Source organism: Myxocyprinus asiaticus, chromosome 1, assembly GCF_019703515.2.
Source record: "Myxocyprinus asiaticus isolate MX2 ecotype Aquarium Trade chromosome 1, UBuf_Myxa_2, whole genome shotgun sequence".
Lineage (NCBI taxonomy): Eukaryota > Metazoa > Chordata > Actinopteri > Cypriniformes > Catostomidae > Myxocyprinus > Myxocyprinus asiaticus.
Window position 1 is genome coordinate 10,385,542 of NC_059344.1, and position 6,000 is coordinate 10,391,541.

A 6,000-nucleotide genomic window follows, 5' to 3' on the forward strand; every position below is an offset into this window, starting at 1 on the left:
TCGATGGTAGAGCAGTAGATGGGTGCTAGCCGGCTTGTCCTGCCCCGGCGTGGCTCAAGATCCCCCCATCTACTCATCGCCGAGGGCGTCCCCCTGCGGTGACTGCACCGGCTCCGCCGCAGCCCGCCCCTCCGGCCCGGCCCCGGCGTGGAGCCCACCGCAGGAAGCCGACGCCACCCGTCTCACAGCCGGCACCGAAGAACCCACGGAGGTCTTCGAAGCGCCCCTGAGACGGGCGACCCAGGGACAACGAAACCCGCTGCTCTGGAGCTGGTAAGCAGATCTTCGTTTTGTTACCTTTTGCATTTAATTGCGCTGCATGCCCAAGTGGCTGCAGTACTCAAGAGCTCCGCAAGAGTGGTTTCCTTGTTCCCTGGGTCACATATTCGGTGTGTACGGCTGGCATCACGACCACCGTCCACCACTCCATTTGGCAGGTTGGCGCTCCAGCGGCGGTCTCCCGCCCTGAGCGCCCAGCTGTGGCACAAATCTGCCCCCGATGTGACAGTCTCCACGGGTCATGAGGACAGGCCTCTTCCTCCCCCGTCCCAGGCTGTTCCGGGGGTGGTCACAAGGAGCCAGGTAAGTGCTTCGATGTCCTCTGACTCAGCACGGCCACGATGGGGTGTGGCACCTCAGGCTCTGCCCCGCCGCGAGGCCCCACCCGCCGGTACATCCGATGACGTTGTCCCTTTGGTCCCCCTTGCGCGGAACTCGGGTGCATGGCTTGCGCTTTCCAGTCCGTCGCGAGGGCTGGTCCGGACCGTCCGACTCGGCTGCACGATTCACTTCGCTGGGCATCCGCCCAGGTCCAGCGGTGTCCACTTCACCTTGGTGAAAGATGGAAACGCTGCTACCTTGCGCGGAGATCGCTACCCTCCTACGGAAGGACGCGATAGAACCTGTCCCTCCAGCCGAGATGAAGAGGGGGTTTTACAGCCCCTACTTCATTGTACCGAAAAAAGGCGGTGGGTTGTGGCCAATCTTGGACCTGCGAGTACTGAACCGGGCCTTACACAGACTCCCGTTCAAGATGCTGACGCAAAGACGCATTCTAGCGAGCGTCCGGCATCAAGATTGGTTCGCGGCGGTAGACCCGAAGGATGCGTACTTTCACATCTCGATCCTTCCTCGACACAGACCCTTCCTGCGGTTTGCGTTTGAGGGTCAGGCGTATCGGTACAAGTCCTCCCTTTCGGCCTGTCCCTGTCTCCTCGCGTCTTTACGAAGATCGCAGAGGCTGCCCTTGCCCCGTTAAGGGAGGTGGGCATTCGCATTCTCAACTATCTCGACGACTGGCTAATCCTAGCTCACTCTCGAGACGGGTTATGCGCACACAGGGACCTGGTGCTCTCACACCTCAGCCGACTAGGGCTTCGGGTCAACTGGGAAAAGAGCAAGCTCCTCCCGGTTCAGAGCATCTCTTTTCTCGGTTTGGAGTTGGACTCAGTCTCCTTGACGGCGCACCTTATGAACGGGCGCGCCCAGTCGGTGCTGGCCTGTTTGAAGGCGTTCAAACAGAAAACAGCGGTTCCACTGAAACATTTTCAGAGGCTCCTGGGGCATATGGCGTCCTCGGCGGTGGCCACCCCGCTCGGGTTGATGCATATGAGGCCGCTTCAGCACTGGCTCCAGACTCGAGTCCCGAGACGGACATGGCGCCACGGGACACACCGCGTGGCCATTACACCGGTCTGTCACCGTCTTTTCAGCCCTTGGACCGACCTCTCGTTTCTACGAGCAGGTGTTCCTCTAGAACTGGTCTCCAGGCGCATCGTGGTCACGACAGACGCCTCCAAGACGGGCTGGGGCGCTGTTTGCAACGGGCATGCAGCCACCGGCCTCTGGACGGGTCCGCGGCTGCGTTGGCACATCAACTGCCTCGAGTTACTGGCAATTCTGCTTGCCCTGCGGAGGTTCCGGCCGTTGATCCAGGGCAAGCACGTGCTAGTTCGGACAGACAGCACGGCAGCGGTAGCATATGTCAACCGCCAAGGCGGTCTGCGCTCCCGCTGTATGTCACAACTCGCCCGCCGTCTCCTCCTCCGGAGTCAGCAGCACCTCAAGTCGCTGCGAGCCACTCATATCCCGGGCAACCTCAACGTTACAGCGGACGCGCTGTCACGGCAGGTTCCCCGCAGGGGAGAGTGGAGACTCCACCTTCAGGTGGTCCAGCTGATTTGGAGTCGATTCAGTCAGGCACAGGTGCACCTGTTCGCCTCCCAGGAATCCTCCCACTGCCCGCTCTGGTACGCAAACCTCACCGAGGCCTTCCTCGGCATAGACGCGCTGGCACACAGCTGGTCCCCTGGCATTCGCAAATATGCGTTTTCCCCCCAGTGAGCCTGCTCGCACAGACCCTGTGCAAGGTCAGGGAGGACGAGGAGAAGGTCGTCCTGGTAAGCACCCTACTGGCCCGCCCAGACGTGGTGCTCGGACCTCACGCTCCTCGTGACAGCTCCCCCCGGGCAAATTCCCCTGAGAAAGGCCCTTCTTTCTCAGGGAAGGGGCACCATCCGGCACCTGCGCCCAGACCTCTGGAATCTCCATGTCTGGCCCCTGGACGGGACGCGGAAGACCTAAGCTGTCTTCCACCTGCGGTGGTAGACACATTCACTCAGGCTAGGGCTCCCTCTACGAGGCGCCTGTATGCCTTTAAGTGGTGTCTGTTCGCTAAGTGGTGTTCTTCCCATCAGGAAGACCCCCAGAGGTGCGCAGTCAGATCAGTGCTTTCCTTCCTGCAAGAGAGGTTGGAAGGGAGGCTGTCCCCTTCCACCTTGAAGGTGTACATTGCTGCCATAGCAGCACACCATGACGCAGTCGACGGTGAGTCCTTAGGGAAGCATAATCTGATCATCAGGTTCCTAAGAGGCGCCAGGAGGCTGAATCCCTCCAGGCCACGCCTTGTTCCCTCATCAGATCTCTGTAGTTTTTCAGGGTCTACAGAGAGCCCCCTTTGAGTTTGCAGTCAGCCGGGCTTAAGGCACTCTCCTTGAAGACTGCCCTCCTGACTGCGCTCACTTCCATCAAGAGGGTAGGTGACCTGCAAGCGTTCTCTGTCAGCGAAACGTGCCTGGAGTTCGGTCCGGGCTATTCTCATGTGATCCTGAGACCCCCGACCGGGCTATGTGCCCAAGGTTCCCACCACTCCTTTTAGAGACCAGGTGGTGAACCTGCAAGCGCTGCCACAGGAGGAGGCAGACCCAGCCCTGGCGTTGCTGTGTCCGGTGCGCGCTTTGCGCATCTATTTGGATCGCACGCAGAGCTTTAGACTCTCTGAGCAGCTCTTTGTCTGCTTCGGTGCACAGCGGAAAGGAAGCGCTGTCTCCAAGCAGAGGATCGCCCACTGGCTCATTGACGCCATAACTATGGCATGTCTCGCCCAAAACATGCCGCCCCCGGTAGGGCTACGAGCCCATTCTACTCGTGGTGTAGCGGCTTCTTGGGCCCTGGCCAGAGGTGCCTCTCTAACAGACATTGCAGAGCAGCGGGCTGGGCAACACCCAACACCTTTGCAAGGTTCTACAACCTCCGGGTGGAACCGGTTTCGTCCCAGGTAGTGGCACGCAACACAAGCGGATAAGCCCGGGATAGCCGGCTGGGTGTATCGCTTGCACATAGCGCCTTCCACCTCCTTTGAGCTGAAGACGTGCGCTGTTAATTCCCAGTAGTGTTCACAAAGGTTGTTCCCTGGTTGACTTCCTCCGAGCCCTGTGGCAGTCGAGTTTTCGGAGAGACTCGCTGCCGGCCCAGTACACGCGCTAACTAAGAGCCCGGTTCTGGGGTAGGTGCTCCGCATGTGGCGGTTCCCTGTAAGGCTAACCCCATGCGATCTATATCTTCCGCTAGTTCGTTTCCCTACTGGCAAACTGCGTCTTCCTTGGGCAGAGCCCCTCAGTCTCCATGTTGTAGTAACTCCTCCCCCATTGGGTAGGATCTACCTTGAAGGCTCTCCACATGGATGGAAAGACCATGTGATGTATTCTTCCACTTAAATATCCCCCCTCTCTTGGGGCGAGGTGTGGTCTCCGCGGTGTCCTCCCCTTGGGAGGGACACCCCCCGACTAGACCTGGCGGCCCAGTCGGATAATCCCCCTTCTTTTTTAGGGAGTGGAAAAAGAGAAGGGGAAAGAGGCCATGACTGGGTTAAGCCTGTCTCTATCTCTGGGTAGTCGACTTGTCCCCAAAAAGGGCCGTTCGACACTCATAACTGTTGGGGGAGGTTACGTGTCGACCTGGTGTGCTGGCTATGAGGCACACAGCAAGTCTGCCCACCACACACCGCCAGTTCACGTAACACAGTTCAGCCTTGTGGCATTTTGTATAGGGACCCCTAGTGTCACTACATCGACACCAACGTCGAGTGAGTGACAGATAGGGAACGTCATGGTTACTGGTGTAACCTCCGTTCCCTGATGGAGGGAACGAGACGTTGGTCCCTCCTGCCACAACGCTGAACTACCCGCTGAAATGGCCGGACCTTATATCGGCTCCTCAGCGTAAAACCTGAATGAGTGGTTGCATACCAGCTCCTTTTATACCCGTATGTTCGGGGGAGTGGCATGCAAATACCACTCGCCAATTTTCATTGGCCTTTTATCAAAGACCAGAGGTGTCTCGGGCTCCCAAGAGTGACCCCTAGTGTCACTACATCGACACCAACGTCTCGTTCCCTCCATCAGGGAACGGAGGTTACACCAGTAACCATGACGGTTTCCAGGGCTAAAAGTCAACATACAACATTCTGCTTAAATCTGCCAATGTACCAAGGATATATCTATCTATCTATATATATATATATATATATATATATATATATATATATATATACTGTATATAAAGTGTGTTTTTCCAGTAAAACATCTTTTTCTGAGAAGTTGCAAAAGATATTAAGGCTTTTTAAGAGAGAATGTTTTTCAGAGAATTTACCTGGATTAAATATATATATATATATATATATATATATATATATATATATATATATATATATATATATATATATATAGCCTTGTATATAGTATGTATATATACAGTACTATAATATATATATATATATATATATATATATATATATATATATATATATATATTACTTTATGAAGTATGAGAATCGAAATCGAATAGAACTCATGTAGACCCCCTATATAGGTTGGGTTTAGTAGAACAGCAGCTGTCCTTTAGTGATGTCTCTTGGTAACCAACGCCAAATGTCAGTCTTGTGTGATTTGATACCCATCGTAACACATTTCTCTCTGCTCACATAACAGACACACCCAGATCCTTGTACTAATGTTTGCCAACATGCAGGTCATGTTTTATTTTTAGCCATTCACTGACTCTGCATTGCAGTTTTTAAATATGGAAATGTTTTGCTTGCAACTCACAGTTGCCAAATCTGGATTCTAAAGGGTCTGGCTCATATCCCTGAATAGTGAAGTTGTGGTTTAGTAGAAAAGGGTGACAAATAGTAGTAGATAATACCTTCTTATATTTATTAATTTCTTAAATAATTTCTTGTGCATCCTGAATATAATCAAACCATTTAGCATTTATTTTAAAGAAAGATTGCACTTTTCAAGCAAAGCATTTCACAGAAAATAGTCATTTTTTGTTTTAAAAGGTAAAGCAATAGATATGACTAATTCTTAAGATAAGGGGCAAAACAGGTTTTAAACCTTATTTTTTTTAAGGCTAAATTAATTTGAAATGGATGTTTGAAAAGAAAGGTCTCCGCTAACGAATTCTTTATAAAAACACTTTTTGAAAATTGACATTTATTCACTTCACAACTTACATCTTACTGTAATTCAGCTCCATTAGACACACTAGAAAGCATGCTATTTTAATATGATCCATCCAACAAGAGTGTAAAGTCTTTCAATGTCTAATTATGGTGTTCAGTAAAGGTTCAGTAAAGTGATAAAATACATTCTATAATTTCTTTTTGTTTTTTGTTCCTGTTTTCACACTATTCTGAAAATTCTGACGGAGTTGACAAAT